General features: G+C 41.5%; 1 protein-coding gene across 4 annotated transcripts in view; it reads left to right on the top strand.

The window, feature by feature from the left end:
• Nucleotides 1-20366, top strand: part of BACH2 (BTB domain and CNC homolog 2) — a 304321-nt gene that overhangs the window by 219432 nt on the left and 64523 nt on the right. The gene's annotated exons all lie outside the window — the stretch shown is intronic.

Below are 20366 nucleotides of genomic sequence, written 5' to 3'. Positions count from 1 at the left end.
TTCATGACTATGAAAATTGTAGATTCACATTGAAGGCATTAAAACTATGAATTAACACATGTGGAATTATATACATAACAAAAAAAGTGTGAAACAACTGAAAATATGTCATATTCTAGGTTCTTCAAAGTAGCCACCTTTTGCTTTGATTACTGCTTGACCCCAAACATACCTCCTGGCTGTGTAAGGGCTATTTGACCAAGAAGGAGAGTGATTGGGTGCTGCACCAGATGACCTGGCCTCCACAGTCACCGGACCTGAACCCAATCGAGATGGTTTGGGGTGAGCTGGACCGCAGAGTGAAAGCAAAAGGGCCAACAAGTGCTAAGCATCTCTGGGAACTCCTTAAAGACTGTTGGAAGACTATTTCAGGTGACTAGAGTGCCAATAGTGTGCAAAGCAGTGTTTCGCACTTAGTAGTGCTTCAACGGGCCCGTTGAAGCACTACTAAGTGCGAAACACTGGTGTCGCCTCTCTGTGGTACCCCCCTTTTCATTTTCTTCTTATGCACTAAAATCTAAATTAACCCTAACCCACCCCAATATGCAAGGGTGGGGGGGGGGGGTTTCTCTGAAGTCCCATGCTACTCTATGGGACTTCAGCTTCATCTCCTGATCATGCTACTCTAAGGGTAGGGTATTTTACGCTGCGTATCTGCCTGTCACCTCACCCATAGTGTGCCTCCAGCTGTTGCCTCCCCCCCTGCCCCACCTCGCCCTGCCCCCTGGCCTGCTCGCAGCGGCAATCAACCACTCCAAGCAGCGACACAGGGGCCTGTCAGTTGCCGCGTGCATGCACAATGTACCCAGACATCGTGGCTGCTCTGTGATGTCTGAGTACACTGTGAGTGTACTCACTGGCAGATCCACAGCGTAAAATACGCTGTGGATCCGTTATGTGTGACCCCACCTTAAAGCTGCAAAAATTGACTGGAACTTTTAAACATTCTGATGACTGTCATTGTTGCTTTTTCTTTTCCACTAGTTTTAAATTCCACTGGTTTAAACAATAGGGAATTTTGTGAAGACAAATTCCTTTTAAAGACCTTCAGGAAAACAGCTGAAATCTAGAACCTTGCTAAGTGATCAATTCACCATACAATAAGGAGGTTCAAGCGTTAAGAATAAGTGAGAGCCATGTGGAGCAGCTTGAAGGGGTACTCCAGTGGAAAACAATTTTTTTTTTAAATCAAGTGGTGCCAGAAAGTTTAACAGATTTGTAAATTACTTTTATTTAAAAAAAATCTTAATCCTTCTAGTATTTATCATCTGCTGTATGCTCCACAGGAAGTTGAGTTGTTGTTTTCAGTCTGACCACAGTGCTCTCTGCTGCCACCTCTGTCCAAGTTAAGAACTGTCCAAAGTAGGAGCAAATCCCCTTAGCAAACCTCTCCTGCTCTGTACAGTTCCTGACATGGACAGAGGTGTCAACAGAGAGCACTGTGGTCAGACTAAAAAGAACAACTCATCTTCCTCTGGAGCATACAGCAGCTTATAAGTACTGGAAGGATTAAGATTTTTTTTTATAGAAGTAATTTGCGAATCTTTTACATTTTCTGGCACTCTGGCACAAGTTGCATGGAAATTTTTTTTCCTCCGGAGTACCCCTTTAAAAATGGTAGTTCTATGCTGGGGAGCCATAGGTACTCTATGCCACTATCTGGTTCTCTTCCCCTACAATTTATGCTTCCATCTGAAAAATCATGTCTCATTATTTTTAATATTTATATGCAATCTGTGTGGTCACAGTAGAACCCCTAGTTATCTGTGGGTCCTGTATTATAAAGCTGTAGGTATGAGTCTAAATTTTGTTTGCATTATTTTGCAATATGTCCCTTGTTCATTCTTCTGCTCTGTCCGACAGTGACACTTTTAGTTTGTTCAAGTCTCGAAAAATCTATGGGGAAACCAATTAAAACAGACAAACCTAAATAATGTATTATTACATGTAAAAAGAATTTGGTAGACTGACTTTACATGCTTGCTGTGGCCTGCAAGGTGAACCACAAAAAAAATAGGCTGTTTTCTGCCAATGAAATGAGGCGCATATATATATATATAAGACATATATATACCTCATATAAAATGAGAAATGGCAGTGTAGAATATTAAAAAGCTACAGAGAAAAATGTTAAATATGTAAGAAAAGAAAAGAAAAAAAAACATATAAAAGCCGCAAAAATAGAGACAGAAAGACGTGTTGCCAAAGAGAGTAAAATTAACCCCAAAATGTTCTTTACAGGGGTACAGTTGAAAACTTTTTTTAAATCAACTGGTGCCAGAAAGTTAAACAGATTTGTAAATCACTTCTATTAAAAAATCTTAATCCTTCCAGTACTTATTAGCTGCTGAATACTACAGAGGAAATTATTTTCCTTTTGGAACACAGATCTCTCTGCTGACATCTCTGTGCATTTTAAGAACTGTCCAGAGTAAGAGAAAATCCCCAAAGCAAGCTTATGCTGCTCTGGACAGTTCCTAAAATGGACCGAGATGTCAGCAGCGAGCACTGTGTTCCAAAAAGAAAATAATTTCCTCTGTAGTATTCAGCAGCTAATACTACTGGAAGGATTAAGGATTAAAAATAAAGTTTTCCATCGGAGTACCCCTTTAACTAAATAAATAGCAAAAAGGTTTAAAGTTGGCCCTTTAAAAAATGATAAAGAAGAAATTAAAAACGGATCTGGAAAAAGCAAATATATTAAACAAATTCTTCTCCGTTGTATTCACCGAGGAAAATGAAATGCCAGGTGAAATACAGTGTGATAAGGTAAACTCCCCAGTACAGGTCACCTGTCTAACCCAGAAAGAAGTACAGTGCCGTCTACAAAAAATCTAAATAGACAAATCACCAGGTCCAGATGGCATTTACCCACGTGTTCTAAAGGAATTAAGTAATGTGATAGACAGATTTTTAATATAGTAACAGGGACTGTTCCCCAGGACTGGCTCGTGGCAAATGTGGTGCCAATATTTAGAAAGGGGTCAAAAGGTGACCCCGGGAATTATAGGCCTGTTAGTTTAACCTCTGTTGTATGTAAATAGTTTGAGGGTTTTCTAAGAGATGCTATTTTGGAGTATCTTGATAAAAATAAATGTATGAAACCATATCAGCATGGCTTTATGAGGGATTGATCCTGTCAAACTAACCTGATCAGCTTTTATGAGGAGGTGAGCTCCAGACTGGACAAGGGGGAATCGCTGGATGTCATATATCTGGATTTTTCCAAAGCATTTGATACGATGCCACATAAAAGGTTGGTGCATAAAATGAGAAGGATTGGGCTGGGGAGAATGTGTGTAAGTGGGTAAGTAACTGGCTCAATGATAGGAAACAGAGGGTGGTTATTAATGGTACTTATTCTGATTGGGTGACTGTTACTAGTGGGGACCACAGGGGTCCGTGTTGGGTCCTGTCCTATTTAATATATTTATTAATAACCTTGTAGAGGGGTTGAATAGTAAAGTAGCAATCTTTGCAGATGATACTAAACTCTGTAAAGCTGTAAACACTATAGAGGACAGTGCACTGTTACAAATGGATCTTGATAGGTTGGAGGTTTGGGCTGGGAAGTGGCAGATGAGGTTCAACACTGATAAATGTAAGGTAATGCACATGAGGAAGAAAAATCCGGGCTGGGATTATGTATTAAGTGGGAGAACACTTGTTACAACTGACGTGGAAAAGGACTTGGGAGTCTTAGTTAGGAAGTGTGACTGTTTGAGGTTGTAGACAGGTGTCTTTTATACTGATAACAGGTTCAAACATTAATGCCATTAATACAGGTAACGAGTGGAGGACAGAAGAGACTCTTAAAGAAGAAGTTACAGGTCTGTGAGAGCCAGAAATCTTGCTTGTTTGTAGGTGACCTAATACCGTATTTATCGGGGTATACCACGCACCGGCCTATAACACGCACCCTCATTTTACCAAGGATATTTGGGTAAAAAAAGTTTTTTACCCAAATATCCATGGTAAAATGAGGGTGCGTGTGTGCGCGTGTATACCCTGATACATCCCCAGGAAAGGCAGGGGGAGAGAGGCCGTCGCTGCCCGCTTCTCTCCCCCTGCCTTTCCTGGGGTCTAGAGCCCTGCTGCCGGCCCTTCTCTCCCCCTGGCTATCGGCGCCGCTGCCCGTTCTGTCCCCCTGACTATCGGTACCGGTGCCGCATTGCCGGCGCCGATAGCCAGGGGGAGAGAAGCGGCAGCGGCACCCATTGCCGGCGCCGCTGCCCCGTTGCCTCCCCCCATCCCCAGTGGCATAATTACCTGGGTCGGGTCCGCGCTGCTGCAGGCCTCCGGCGTGCGTCCCCTGCGTCGTTGCTATGCACGGCGCAGCGCACTGACGTCATGCGCCGCGCCGTGCAGCGCATAGCAACGACGAAGGGGACGCACGCCGGAGGCCTGCAGCAGCGCGGACCCGACCCAGGTAATTATGCCACCGGGGATGGGGGGAGGCAACGGGGCAGCGGCGCCGGCAATGGGTGCCGCTGCCCCTTCTCTCCCCCTGGCTGTCGGCGGTGGCAATGGGGCGCCGGTACCGATAGTCAGGGGGAGAGAACGGGCAGCGGCGCCGATAGCCAGGGGGAGAGAAGGGCCGGCAGCAGGGCTCTGGACCCAAGGAAAGGCAGGGGGAGAGAAGCGGGCAGCGACGGCCTCTCTCCCCCTGCCTTTCCTGGGGGTGTATCGGCGTATAACACGCACATAGACTTTAGGCTAAAAAATTTTAAAAGTGTGTGTTATACGCCGATAAATACGGTACTTATTTTCCACCATAATTTGCAAATAAATTCTTTAAAAATCAGACAATGTGATTTTATGGATTTTTTTTCTCATTCTGTCTCTTATAGTTGAGGTATACCTATGATGAAAATGACAGGCCACTCTCATCTTTTTAAGTGGGAGAACTTGCACAATTTGTGGCTGACTAAATACCTTTTTACCCCACTGTATATTCATGATATGCAGGCAGGATCCCACCTACAATCTGCCACTGACTGAAAGCTTTCTCCCTATTACTGTATAAAAGCAGAAAGCTGTCAATCAATAGTTAGAGTGCTGGGGCATCCCACATATTGTAAATATATTGGATTTCTGGCTCGCATTACAACAAATTGAATGTAAGTTTAAAGGAAAACTGTCAGATATTTTCTCCCGCACTCTCCACAGGTACTGATGGATAGTGTGGGAGATGCTGATTCCAATGAGCCCTACCTTACCCGCATCCGCCCGGCCGTTCGCCCACAATTGTACTTTTATTCTATGTGTATATCTTGTTGTAACTGGCATGGGCGGGGCTTCTGCAGCTTAACTGGCACTGACATTAGCGCCGCTTATGAATATTCATCCCCCCTGCTCTCCCTCTCTTCGCTGCTCCTAACTGGAGGGAGGGGGATGAATATTCATAAGCGGCGCTGACGTCAGTGCCAGTTAAGCTGCAGAAGCCCCGTCCATACCAGTTACAACAAGATATACACAGAGAATAAAAGTACAATTGCGGGCGAACGGCCGGGCGGATCCGGGCAAGGTAGGGCTCGTTGGAATCAGCGTCTCCCGCACTATACATCAGTACCTGTGGATAGTGCAGTAGAAAATATCTAACAGTTTTCCTTTAACAAATCCAAAACCCCATCACCCATAAGGTGCGCAGAGCTACCTATATTGAAATTTCCTGGCCCCTCCTCTAAATCATGATTGACAACTCTAATGTCCAATTAAGAGACCACTAAAGCTGTATTCGGAAAGCTATTACAGATAGTTCAAGGCACCTAAGGAGAAGGCACCCACCCCATGGGCACTTGTCTTTGCAGCGGCTTGGGACATTGAACAACATTTTTTCAGGCATGTAAGTTTCATGACTGAGACACTGGATATCATTAAACTTGCCTTCCTAACCTCTGTAAATGGCAGTGAGCAGATTTGAACAATCTGTTCTTAACTTCTACTATCCCCCTTGAGTGAAACTTTATCATTTGAATCTTCAGCCCCATAGAATGGTACCTTTAGTTTTGAGCAAAAATCCTGGATTTGATACCTGATGACAGGATGATAACAGATCTTTCCAGCTACTGTGATGCTTCATGTTGTTTTAAATGAGCACATGAGAAAGTATTGTAAAACATTCAGATCTTAATGGTAATTAAGCAGCCACTGAGCTGCAGCTTTCCTACAATTCCTCTCTGTGCTAATGACTCTGAGACAGCCGCGCACAGCATAGATCCCTCCTACAAACATTCCACATGTCTGCAGATGTGATAGCTGTGCATCAGATTCATACAGCGTGCTAAAACCTGCCAGGCTGCATGTGAGCACACAGTAGTGTGAGATGTGACAATTTCTAATTAAATTACTCAACGCTATTTACATGTTGTCATTCATTATTTATACAACTCTTGCTCTGTACTGGGAATGATTTACTCTACATTACAGAATTACTGTTTATATGAGATAACTGCTAATTCATATTCATCTATGTGCTATTTCTCATCCTGTAATTAAAGACAATCTGTCACCAGACAAGTTTCTTAACATTAAACACCCCTAGCAATACATGGAACCCATTAACCCCAGTTCACATGCTCTCTTTCAAGCCCAGAAATGGACAATACCTGCTCAGCTTGACCAATTGATTTCGGAAGCATCCACAAAAAAAGAATGCTGCAGCACTCACCAGTTCAGGTAGTAGATTTATTGTAAAAGGACATGAGGACATCATCCTTTACTGCTCTTACATTATAATTACTACCTAGAGTGGTGAGTGCTGCAGCATTCTTTGTGGATTAGGGCATCTATAACATTCTGCATAGTAGTAGAGCCATTGAATGCTCCATAAACTCCCAGTCTGGAGAATTAAGAGAACATGTGCTCTATGCTACAAGAAAGGTGCAGTATAATTAGTCATGTGGTCCTTCTCGGATTTGTAAGGAAACATGCACTTCACTCTAATAATCTTGGCTAGTTAGCCTAAAAGTACTTTTGTAATCCAGAAAGCCTTATCACGAAAAGCCACTCACTAATAGGATTGCCACTCTCCCTTATTTCTCATTCTAAATCGGTGTGGAAGAATTTAGAGTTGTTGAGTTTCAGTAGGGCATTTCACAGACAGAGGCCCCCTGAAGAGCTTGCACTTTGTATACATTTCTTCCTAAGGAAAGGTGACTAAACCTAGTAAACATGTAAATTAACCCATAACCCCTTAAAGGGGTATTTCATTTAAAGGGGTACTCCGGTGGAAAACTTAAAAAAATCTTAATCCTTCCAATAATTATCAGCTGCTGAAGTTGAGTTGTTCTTTTCTGATACTCCGGCACTAGGGCCGCGGGGCACTGAGCCATCACCATTGACGGCTATGCAGTGCTCGCAGAATTCGCGCAAAGAATGAACATGTTCTTTCTTTGCGCAGAAAAATTTTAGCTGCGGAATTGTCTGGCGATGAAATTCCGCAGTGTGAACGGTCTCGCGGAGACCCATTCACACTAATGTTAAGTTCACACTTCCGTATTCCGTAGTGTGAACGTACCCTAAGTGCTCTCTGATGACACCTGTCTCGGGAACTGTCCAGAGTACAAGCAAATCCCCATAGCAAACATTTTCTACTCTGTGCAGTTTCCGAGACAAGCAGAGATGTCAGCAGAGAGCACTGTTGCCAGACAGAAAGAACAACTCAACTTCAGCAGCTGATAATTATTGGAAGGATTAAGATTTTTTATAGAAGTAATTTACAAATCTGTTTAACTTTCTGGAGCCAGTTGATATAAAAAACATTTTTTTTTCCTGGAATACCCCTTTAATGTCCTATGCTGATCTGAGTTTTTTTATTTTTTATTACATTCATTGGATAACCCCTTTATGGATAAGGCCATTTTTCATTTTTGCACTTTTGTTTTTTTCCTCCTCCCCTTCTTAAAATCATAAGGCTTTCAATTTTCCAGCTACCAACCCATATGAGGGCTTGTTTTATGCGCCACCAATTTTACTTTGTAATGACATCAATCATTTTACCATAAAATCTATGGCGGAACCCAAAAAATTTTTGTGGCACAAAATTAAAAACACCATTTTGTAAATTTTGAGGGCTTCTGATTCCAGGCAGTACACTTTTCAGTAAAACTTACACCTTAACTTTATTCTGTAGGAACATACAATTAAAATGATACCCAACTTATATTGGTTTTATTTTGTTTTAGTACTTTAAAAAAATTATAACTTTTTGTACGAAAATTAGTATGTTTAAAATTGTCATCTTCCGACCCCTAATAACTTTTTTTATTTTTCTGTATACAGGGATGTGTGAGGGCTCATTTTTATGTGCCGTGATCTGAAGTTTTTATCGGTATTTTTGTTTTGATGGGACTTTTTGATCGCTTTTTATACATTTTTTTTATAGGTATATGAAGTGACCAAAAATATGCAGTTCTGGACTATGGTATTTTATTACGTATACGTCAGTGTTTCCCAAATGCGGTCCTCAAGCACTCCCAACAGGATTTCTGGATTTCCTTAGTCTTTCACAGGTGATCTAACTGTGGTGATGCCTGATTCACTGACCAGAATTATATCACCTGTGAAAGAATAAGGAAATCTAGAAAACATGACCTGTTGGGGGTGCTTCAGGAACGTGCTTGGGAAACACTGGTATACGTATTGCGTATACGCCATTGACCATTATATTTTTGTAGTTCAGACATTTATACATGCGGTGATACCACATCTGTTTATTTTTGTTAACTTTTTTTTTTTATGGCAAAAGGGAGGTGATTCTACCTTTTATTAGGCAAGTGGTTAAATCACTTTTATTAACTCTACTTTTACATGCAATCTTCAGATTGCATAAAGTGTTATCAGTGCTCCATTGCTCCAGCCTGCCATGGCTAACTGGAGCTTTGCATTACCAATCGGACAGTGAGGAGGCAGGTAAGGGTCCTCCCACCATCCTCTTAGCTTTCCCCGTGGTGGTCCCGATCAGCACTGCTGAGCAGCCGGGAAGTTTTTATTAACATTTTAGATTCCGTTTAAGGGGTTAATGCCCAGCATCACCGCAATCAATGATGTCCTGCATTAGCCACGGGACCGGTGCCAGAAAGCTGCCGGGACCACCCCGCTATGACATATGCTCAGCTCCTTAAAGGATTACTCTGCTTCCCAGCGTCCGGAACATTGAGTTCCTGAACACTGTGTGCGGGCTTCCGTGTTTACGCCCGCCCCCTCGTGTCGTCACGCCGCATCATGTGACGTCAAGTTCCACCCCCTCAATACAAGTCTATGGGAGGGGGCGTGACGGCCATCGCGCCCCCTTTCTATAGACTTTCACTGAGGGGGCAGGCTGTGACGTCACGAGGGGGCGGGCGTGAACATGGAAGCCCGCACACAGCGTTCAGGAACTCAATTTTCCGGATGCTGGGGAGTGGAGTAACCCTTTAAGAGGTAAAGGACACAGTCATTTTTTTCCATTTTTGGTTTTTCATTTTTTCCCCCTTTTTAAGAGCCATAACTCTTTATTATTTTTCCATCCACAGACCCATATGAAGCCATGATTTTTGCGTGATCACTTGTACTTCATTATGTCACCTTGATTTTACTATAAAATGTAGGGCGCAACAACAAAAAATATTGTGGTTGGAAATTGAACAGAAAAACACTGTTTTGCTACTTTTGGGGGGATTTTGCTTTTATACAATACAGTTTATGCTAAAACTGGCATGCATGTTCTTTTTACTCTTTGAGTCAATATGATTAAAATGATATCCATGGTTATTTTTTTTTATTATTGTAAAGTCTGCATCCGCTCCTGCGCCTCACACCGGCATTAAAGAAAAATAAGATGGAAGTCAGTCTGTCCCTGCTTGCCCGATACAGGGCTAAATCTATGAAAAATTCACCTGCCCGGTGCCTGGAACTACATGTCGCAGGCGTCTGGCGATAAGATTTCCACATATCTGCATTTCTACTAATAACAGATAAAAGTCACAACACAGAAATTTTTGAAAAATTGTTCAAGAATTGTTATTTATTGGAGCATGCAACTATTTGTTGAAAAAGACAGGTTAGGAGAGCCCAAAGGTCCACCTTAAGTGCATAGCGGCAACTCTGCCTAGTTATGGGCTAACTTATAATAAGAGGCACTGTCATTGTTAAAAACTTTTCATATTTTGCAGGACTCATTATAATATGACATTTCACAATATACACCTGTTAAAAAAAAATTGTTAATTTTCACCTGAAATTCAAGCTCAAAATAGCCACCACTAGTGGTCGCCTGTCTTTTAGCCAGACAGACTAGTCTAGATTTTACAGCATACTGGATATCGGCCGTAAAGCATACCGGTATCCAGTATACGAGATTTCTACTGTGTATGCAAAACTACAGATAAAGGATGTGTGGACATGCTGGGAGCTGTAGTTTTAAAACAGCTGGAGGCAACACTGCTCTAACACAGTTATTTACAAACATTGCAGCTTCAGTTGTTACTAAACTACAACTCCCAGCATGCTGAAATAGTCAAAGCTTTCTCAGACTCCTGAATGACAAAGAAGTTGATCAGACATTCAGGAGTCTGTGAAAGATGAATGACACACATAGTGACAGTTATGCTGATTAGCATCAAGCTTTACTAGGAGAAGATAAAACAGATAGAACATGAATTCATAAAAATGCTGTACTTTTATTTAAAAAATCCTTGCACTAATTTTATAAAGATCTATTCTTATATTTATACATTTTATCCTGTTATGAATTCACCATAATGTCTTCTGATTACTGCAGGCAAGCTCCAAGTATCTTCCTCTGACACATGACACCGCATAAAACCAGAGAGGAAAGGGTTACAGAGTAGAGAGTACTGATTGGCTGACTGCCCAGGCTCGCTCCTGTGAGGGAGACAGACTGACACGCCCCATCCAGCCTGCACAATGAAAAGTAACTCACCAGCAGATAAATGCTTATATCTCTGGATATATAGGTCCGAGACACATAAAAATGATATGCACATGATCAGGATATGGTCCTGAGTAACATATCACTTTTTTTTCTTTTTTTTCCACTATGACAGGTACGCTTTAAGCATTTTGTACATTAAACTGCAAGGGCTAGCTACCTCTGTTCCAAGCCCCAATCAAGCATCTATGTGATAACACAAAAGAAGTGCGTTCCCCCTACAAGCACTTTCCTGTGATGTTACCTGCTTTGGTCCCACCTGTGCCAGTCTTGAATGTGCAGCCAGTCCCAGGATTGCAGAGTCTGATATGATTCCTGTGTTCTCATTAGGGCCTCTTGCAAGATTCAATACTCTTGCCTTCCAGGGACTCAGGTTGCAGCTGCAGGGCCCTGGGAAATAGTAGCGATGCAGGTTGGAAGGGTGGAACCTATACAAGTACCCCCTAGTGAGATGAAGGACAAGTAGGGTAGTAGAGTCAGTAATAGAGAGGCACATCAGGGGCAGGATCAAAGTCAGTTGCATGGTCAAAATCAGAGCCAAAGTTAAAAGCCAGGAAGTATACATTTATGTATGGTCAAATAATAATGCAGCCTGCCAAACTGAGAAGAGGGCTGAGCGGAGGCTAACTCTTGTGTTCATATTGGAAAAATCTCTTTGATCTATTTAGGATATTACTAGAAATGTTTTCGATGTTTTTCTGAAAAATAATGCACCAAATAAAATAGAAAAAAATGGTAGTGTGAATCAAGTCTAAAGCCCTCCAAGCATCCATTCAACCATCATCCATCTTCTCTACCCTTCCAGCAAAACCTGCAGATTTCTGCCTATCTCCCAAGGGAACGCAAAGTAGCTTTCAAGCGATACCTGCTGCTGACCTTAATTTTTTTGTCTCTCGGTTTGCCATGTAATATCATATAAAATCATCAGCAGTTTTCGGCATGTACATTAAATGCAAAATGCAGTAATTGCCATTGAGCAGACCAGAGCGTTTAGTTTTTGGAAAACCCAACATAATTGATTTAGTCTCTGAAAGTATCCTGTACTAGAACAAGCTTTACTCTGATTTCATTCACTTATGATACAATAGTAGCAGGACACGCGCGCTTTCTGGTCTCTGGTGTTGGCAATGTTAATACATCTCTTGAATCAAAATCTAAGTCTCTGAACAGATGCACTGTCTGATGGAAGTTCTTTCTGCTGAGAACATTTTTCCAAGTAGAACATTTTAGTAGTCTCGTGGGTGTTGTTAGGAAAGAGAACACACATTAAATATTCAGCAAATCATTCAAGTGGATATGCTATAACAAAGAAAAAAATTCTGTACTTTTTATTCAGTGGAGCAGATTCATTTTGGTGCATAGTATATGACCTGCGTACATCTTACAAAAACTATAACGGCACCCACGCTTTTATTTCTATGGAAAATGTTTTAGGTCGTGCTTGTCATTGTTTACAAAAAAAAAAAATTGTGCGACAATATTCAGTTCTGTCATAAATTTTTTCCACATCCCAAACACCCTATATACGTGTCCCATTGCATGATTATGGATCCTTAAACAAAGGTACTGAGTTTGAAGTTTCACTTCATTTAACTGGAAAACAAAGTTATCCAGCATCCATATCACCCATGCTAAAAAAAAAAAATTCTGTTTTAACTATATATTTGATACCTTTTTGAAATCTCCTTACTATACGTGATCATTGGAGCAACTATCTTGTTGGAGCTGCTGCTCCAGGCTGTATATATTTAGATTTGCCTTTAAAACATCCTGGTGAAAATAAAATAAACTCAGTGAATGATTTATCACCATCTATGTTAGAGTGTTGTGGGCCATGATCTGTGACCTATGCGAGCCACTGTGAAGGCAAAGATTGGAGTGGAGCTGGGTTTATCTCCTTTTATAAATAGTGCAGCCTTGTGTTATCTGGGGAAGAAGGTCAAGCGAATTTAATCAGATATTTATGATGCATCAATTCGATATGCCTTATAATCTTTTGCATTTAGGGGGGGAACTCTGTTAATTTTAGTTGTTTTTATTATCTGAGTATTTGTGATAATAAACAAAACCCTCAAACAAGAATCCAAATTTTCTGATTTAATCACACTATAGAAAAATTGCTCACCAGTTGCATAGAAAGAAAAACAAATTACAAGCACAACTTTCTAAAAAAAAAAAAAAAAAAAAAAGATTATAGACTCATTGAGATTTTGGGGCTACATTCTGGTGACAGCCCCAAAATGTAATGGGAACAGGGCCTTACTAGTATTTCATTGTATGGTCTCTGCAGCAGACATGTGAACAACTTTCTCTAAACACTTAAAAAGAAGCAGCTCTATGTCTGAATATGGAGTAAGTTTCAACACAACATATAGGATCACTCAGCAGCTGAATAACCTTTTAGCTGCATGTAAACAAAGCATTCTCCCTCTGCAGGAGAGCACAATGTTAGCTTCCATACAGCCTCAGCAATAGTAACACGCAAACACATCTGATCTTAAATAAAGTTTGGTTCTTGAATGTAAGTGTTGGGTTTCTGAAATTAGATTTTAAATAGGGTATTTCCAGAAATCAATGTTCCCATCTTGATACTTTAAGTTTTTCATCACTTTTTACTACAGGCCACAGGTATATGCCAGGATAACTTCATTAAAATGTTCCAACATATACCGTGGCATGCCTGGGGCATAGCTATTGGGTTTAAAGGGGCACTTCACTGGCCAGCATTCAGAACATTTAGTTCTGAACGCTGTGTTTGCACTGCGGGCATCAGTCATGCCCCTTCTAACTAAATGTTCCGAACGCTGGCCAGTGGAGTACCCCTTTAATGCCAAAAATAGTCTACCACATGAACAGTATGCCAGTATAAAACAGTTCAAACATGGTTTCAAGTAGAACCTTATAGCTACACTACAAACATGCTGCGGTATACATTGGAATAACCTTTTGACAGAATCCTGACATATAACGGTGGTGTACAGCCAAAGTGTGAAGTTTTCTTTTTTTCTGTTGTAATTCATTGCCTTTTTTTTTTTTTTGTGCCACTGAGCTGTTTATTCTCTTAAAGTATACGTGATTGAGCCACTGATGGTTGCATCCAAATTTCACTTTTGCAGAGAGGTAAGTTAGGGTTGTGATGTAATATTCATACCATTCTGACATTGTGGGCTCCAATACACACCTATTTCCTGCTGCTTTTTTGGCACCCAGGATTAGTGAGGATACTTCATAGGTATTGGGGAGGGTCGTTTTTGCATGTGCTCCTCTGGCTCGACTACAAACTCTCTTTAACTTTTATGACCCATCAGTCAAATCTCTATTATCAAGAAATAAAATCCAAATTCCAAATCGCCTATGCTTAGCCAGAGCAGGACAGTCAACTGTTCTCATTACAATTAGGACGCATTTTAGTGCCGCTGAGTTTGCTTACATAGCTGCTTCTTTCCCTCCTGTTTTAAGGAGAATGTGAATATTATATATTACAACATTCTGGCAACCTGAAATCACCGCTAGTGGTAGCTTAGGAACTTGCTGTACATGGTTGGAACATTAAAGTCAATAATAAACCACCATGTAATAAGCTTTAAGCTTTTAGTCATTTAACTCATGCTGTGTAAAAGTTGCAGGGGGTTGGGAAATCTGTATCAGAAAGCTAAAGCTCCCACTGCTGTAAAGATATATTACAATTAGCACAGAATGTTTGACCTAAAAACAACAAGGTATTAAAAGGTGAGTATATACCATTTAAAATCCATGCTTTACAGAATCAAGAATGAACGATCGGTGCAATATTATACATCCATGAAAAAATGAACTATTGACCATCAACAATGAGAAAGAAAATTAGTAAAGTAGCTATGACTTGTTGCCTAGTGATTTCTTATGCACTGGTATGAAGTCTTTAACCTGTTGGGGACGGAGGGCATACAGGTACACCCTCACGTCACAGTCCGTGATCGGAACGGGATGCCTGCTGGGATGAAATCATTCAGCAGGCATCCCATGGCAATGCCTAGAGGGGTTGTGAGACAACCCCCCCCCCCCCCCCCATGACAGGAGGTGACCCGATCGCCAGAAAATAATCGTGATCAGAGCTGTCAGAGACAGCCCCGATCACTATGAAGGATAGAAGTGAGGTGGCAGGGGTGCCACCTCCTCCTATCCCCTGCCATTGGCCAGTCAGGACTGACCGACCAATGGCAGTTGGGTGCAGGGGGGGGTTGCATTGAGAGTTCATCTACCCGCTCTGCCCACTGATGGAAATCCAGGCAGAGCGGGGGGGAGGGGGTGGTGGAGAAGTAGGACGAAGGGGGATCGATCGGATTACTGGGCAGCATGGATGGATGGCGGGCGGCGGCGGCACAGACAGCAGAGGAGGCTGCAGTGAAAATCTATGGTAAGTGATCTTCACTATGGCCTTCTCGAAGTTGCAAAACTACAACTCCCACCATGCCCAGACAGCCAAAGGCCATGTTGGGAGTTGTAGCTTTGCTACAGCTGGAGGGCCAAAGTTTGAAGACCACTGTGTAGTGGTCCCTAAACTGTGGTCCTCCAGATGTTGCAAAACTACAACTCTCAGCATGCCTAGACAGTCCAGACATGCTGGGAGTTGTAGTTCTGTAACATATGGCCCTTCAGATGTGCAGAACTACAACTCCCAGCATGCCTGGATAGAATGGGCATGCCGAGAGTTGTAGTTTTACAACATCTGAAGGGGCACAGTTTGGAGACCACTATACTGTGCCCCCCAAACTGTAGCCCTCCAGATGTTGCAAAACTACAATTCCCAGCATGCCCAGACAGTCAGGGATGCTGGGCAGTGTAGTTCTGCAACATCTGGCCCTTCAGATGTCGCCGCAACTCCCACCATGCCTGGACAATCTGGGCATGCTTGGAGTTGTAGTTTTGCAACATCTGGAGGGCCACAGTTTGGAGACCACTACACAGTGGTCTACAAACTGTTCTTTTGCAGTTGTTGCACACCTACAACTCCCAGCATGCCTTTCAGCTGTCAGTGCATGCTGGAAGTCGTAGTTTTGCAACAGCTGTAGGCACACTGGTTGGGAAACACTGAGTAGGGTAACAGACTAACTCAGTGTTTCCCAACCTATGTGCCTCCAGCTGTTGAAAAACTACAACTCTCAGTATGCACTAACAGACCGTACATGCTGGGAGTTGCAGTTTTGCAACAGCTAGAGGCACCCTGGTGGGGAAACACTGAGTTAGTCTGTTACCTTACTCGGTGTTTCCTCACCAGTGTGCCTACAGCTGTGGCAAAACTACAACTCAGCATGCAAGGTCTGTCATTGCATACTGGGAGTTGTAGTTTTGCAACAGCTGGAGGCATCCTCCCCACTCCCACCCCAGGGTACATTCACTGTGAACCCCCACCTGTGTGAATGTACCCTAAAAACACTACCCCCTCCTCCCAATAAAAAACATCTTGTACAGAAGTGTTTCCTAAACAGAGCCTCTAGCTGTTGCAAAACAACAACTCCCAGCAATGCTGGACAGCCATTGACTGTCCTGGCATGCTTGGAGTTTTGCAACAGCTGGAACACCCTGTTTGGGAAACAGTGCCGTAGGATATTTTTGGTGGAGGAGGCATTATTCCATGCTTGCATCTGGGTCCGCCCCTATACAAATCCCTAATTAAGGCCTCAAATGCGCATGGCACTCTCTCACTCCAGAGCCCTGTCGTTTCCGTACTCGGGAGAAATTGCGTTACAAATTTTGAGGGGCTTTTTCTACTTTTGCCCCTTATGAAAAGGAAAAGTTAGGGGCTACACCCGCATTTTAGTGTAAAAAAATAATTTTTTTCACACTAATGTGCTGATGTTGCCCCATACTTTTTATTTTCACAAGAAGTAAAAGGAGAAAAAAAAATTACCCCATATGTGGACGTAAAGTGCTCTACAAGCGCACAAAAGGGCTCAGGAGTGAGAGCACCATGTGAGGTCTAAATTGGTGATTTTCACATGGGTGGTTGATTGTTACAGTGGTTCTGACATAACGTAAAAACGAAAACACCCACATGTAACCCCATTTTGGAAACTATGCCCCTTAACAAGGAGTACAGTGATCCTTAACGCTCCCCAGGTCTTTGACAAATTTTTGTTAAGCTTGGATGTGGAAATGAAAAAATGTTTTTTTTCACTGAAATGCTCGTGTTACCCCGCATTTTTCATTTTCACAAGGGATAATAGATGAAACCCCCCCCCCCAGAATTAGTAACCCCATTTCTTCTGAATAAGGAAATACCCCATATGTGGATGTAAAGTGCTCTGCGGGTGCACTACAATTCTCAGAAGAGAAGGAGCAAAATTTGTTTTTTGGAGAGAGAATTTGGCTGGAATTAAAGGCCATGTGCATTTACAAAGCCCCCGTGCTGCCAGAATAGTGGACTCCCCCACATGTGACCCCATTTCGGAAACTACTCCCCTCAAGGAATGTAATAAGGGGTGCAGTGAGCATTTATACCCCATAGGTGTCTGACAGATTTTTTGAACAGTCGTCTGTAAAAATGAATATTTTTATTTTTGATTTGCACAGCTCACTGTTCCAAAGGTCTGTCAAATGCCAGTGGGGTGTAAATGCTCACTACACCCCTTATTACATTCCATTAGGGGTCCCCTGTTATGGTAGCACGGGGGCTTTGTAAACGCACATGGCCCCCAACTTCCATTCGAACCAAATTCTCTCTCCAAAAGCTCAATGGCGCTCCTTCTCTTCTGAACATTGTAGTGTGCCTGCAGAGCACTTTACATCCACATATGATGTATTTCCATACTCAGAAGAAATGGTGTTACAAATTTTTGGGGTCTTTTTTCTCCTATAACCCCTTGTGAAAATGAAAAATTGGAGGTAACACCAGCATTTTATTGAAAAAAATCAAATTTTTCATTTTCATGTCCAACTTTAACGAAAGTTCGTCACTCACCTGTGGGGTGTTAAGGTTCATTGTACCCCTTGTTACGGTCCTTGAGGGGTGTAGTTTCCAAAATAGTGTGCCATCTGTTTTTTTTGTTTTTTTTTTTTTGCTGTTCAGGCTCCATGTGGCCTTCCTAAATGCGACAAAAAAAAACAAAAACCATCTCAGCAAAATTCCAAAAGCCCAATGTCTCTCCTTCCCTTCTGAACCCTCTAGTGCACCCACAGAGAACTTTACATCCACATATGAGGTATTTCCTTACTCAAGAGAAATGGGGTTACATATTTTGGGGGGCATTTTCACCTATTACACCTTGTGAAAATGAAAAATTTGGGATAACACCAGCATTTTATTGAAAAAATCGAATTTTTCATTCTCACGTCCCACTTTAGTGAAAGTTCGTCAATCATCTGTGGGGTATTAAGGCTCACTTTACCCCTTGTTACATTCCTTGAGGGGTGTAGTTTCCAAAATAGTGTGCCATCTTTCTGTCACCATGGGGGCTTCCTAAATGTGACATGCCCCCCCAAAAACCATGACAGCAAAATTCACTCTCCAAAATCCCATTGTCGCTCCTTCCCTTCTGAGCCCTCTAGTGCGCTCGCAGAGCACTTTACATACACATATGAGGTATTTCCTTACTCAAGAGAAATTGAATTATTAAAACATGTCAACTTTATGATGCCAACATAAAGTAGACATATTTTTTATGTGTGAATCAATATGTAATTTATTTGGCATGTCCATTTTCAAGCAGAGAGTTTCAAATTTAGAAAAATGCTACATTTTCAAATTTGTCCTGAAATTTTGGAATTTTTCACCAAGAAATGTAAGAATATGTCATGAAAAAAACTATCTCGGAATCAAATTAAAAGCAAATCAAGTAAAGGCATCTCAGAGTTATTAATGCATAAAGTGACAGAGGTCATATTTGCAAAAAATGCTCCCGTCCGTAGGGTCAAAATGGGCATCGTCCCCAAAGGGTTAAAATATTTTTTATGTAATTTCCCCCCTCGAGTAGTTCAGTTGCTTAATTTTCCCCATATTTGAACCAGTCAAGTACCTGATTGCTGGGTTTATTTTTTTAAACTTTTTTTTTTTTTGCCTCTTTTCTAGAGGTGTCAAATATATGTATGTAAGGCCATATGTCATGACCAACTAGGAAGCATGTATCTAGCATATGCCACCTGCATTTCTACATATGTAGTTTTGCAAATTATTCTTCAGAACATATGTCATCGGTACGTTCTCTAGCACATTGACCATGTAGTTTCCGCCCTACATCCATTTCCCAGGCACCAAGAAGTATAATCTCCAGCACAGCAGTCCATATTAGCATAAAATGGCCCAGTTCTGTCAGATTGATTAATTTGTCCCTTTGTCTCTCCACCATGTGATAAGTGCGATTAATGGTTACAACACTTCATGTGTCTAAGTATTTTTTTTATAATGACTTTAAAACGTGGTATTTTTTTCTTCTCCTCTGCATTATTCTTCTCATTTAGGATTCCGCTCTAGTATAGATCTATGACATGCTTTTTCATTATCAGACAGGTTGCAGAATAGGAGTGATTGCATATGGTATAGGGTATGCACGATCCCAGGGGCAGCAGCTGCTGATGTAAGCTGAAAATAGATCCAGCCTTCGCTCAGCACTTTTTGCAGAGGTCTCCTATTTATTAGTTACAGGCATGGTATAGGACAGCTTGAAACCTCATTTAGCAAGATGACTCTTAGATTCTCAGTGCAGCACAGTGACTTTGCTCAATTACTAACTGCTGTGTAATTTTTTTTATTTCATTGCCTATATCCAGGCAATGACTTCACCAAATAGAAATCGTAATATAAGCCTGATTTACAATGAACTCAGGAAATGACAGAATCCATTTGAAGCAATGGAGCTTGACAGATCTCAGGTTTAAATGAAATAATCCTATTTGTAAGGGAGCATTATGGTATGATCGATTTATTTCAAATTAGCTCAATTTTTTTTCTTTTTATATTGCTCTCCAAATTCTGCTGACCTGAAGAATATCTGTTCTCTCATTGCTTTAGTGTTCTTTTTCTTTTTTTAAAGTGGTGAAATGAACGTCATGATGAGAATATATGCTGATGAAAGGCCTATAAACCTTGTAGTATTTGTATGAAGGTATCATTAAGTTGCAGTATTTATAAAGAAATATTAGAGGAGTGCTGTATTTTGCTGCGTATTTGCTGCTACGTATTTTCCTACCCATTGAAGTCAATAAACTGCATATTTTGCTACCAGTTGACTTCAATGGGTAGGAAAATATGCAGCTGCAAAATTTGTCACGTGTGACCCTACCCAAAATCACATTTTTAGGGTAAACATTTGAAGAATGTTTAACAATACTATTTGTGCATACATTTACAGTACTGCAAAGGCCAAATGTAGTTTTGTTACATCACTAAGCACAGTGAGTGCCCTACAATACTATATATGTGTATATATGAAGACTGACTGCTTCTATGTATTTATGT

This window comes from Hyla sarda, chromosome 3, assembly GCF_029499605.1.
Source record: "Hyla sarda isolate aHylSar1 chromosome 3, aHylSar1.hap1, whole genome shotgun sequence".
Classification (NCBI taxonomy): domain Eukaryota; kingdom Metazoa; phylum Chordata; class Amphibia; order Anura; family Hylidae; genus Hyla; species Hyla sarda.
Note: the sequence above shows the minus strand (reverse complement) of the source record. Positions and strands in the feature narration are given on the sequence as shown.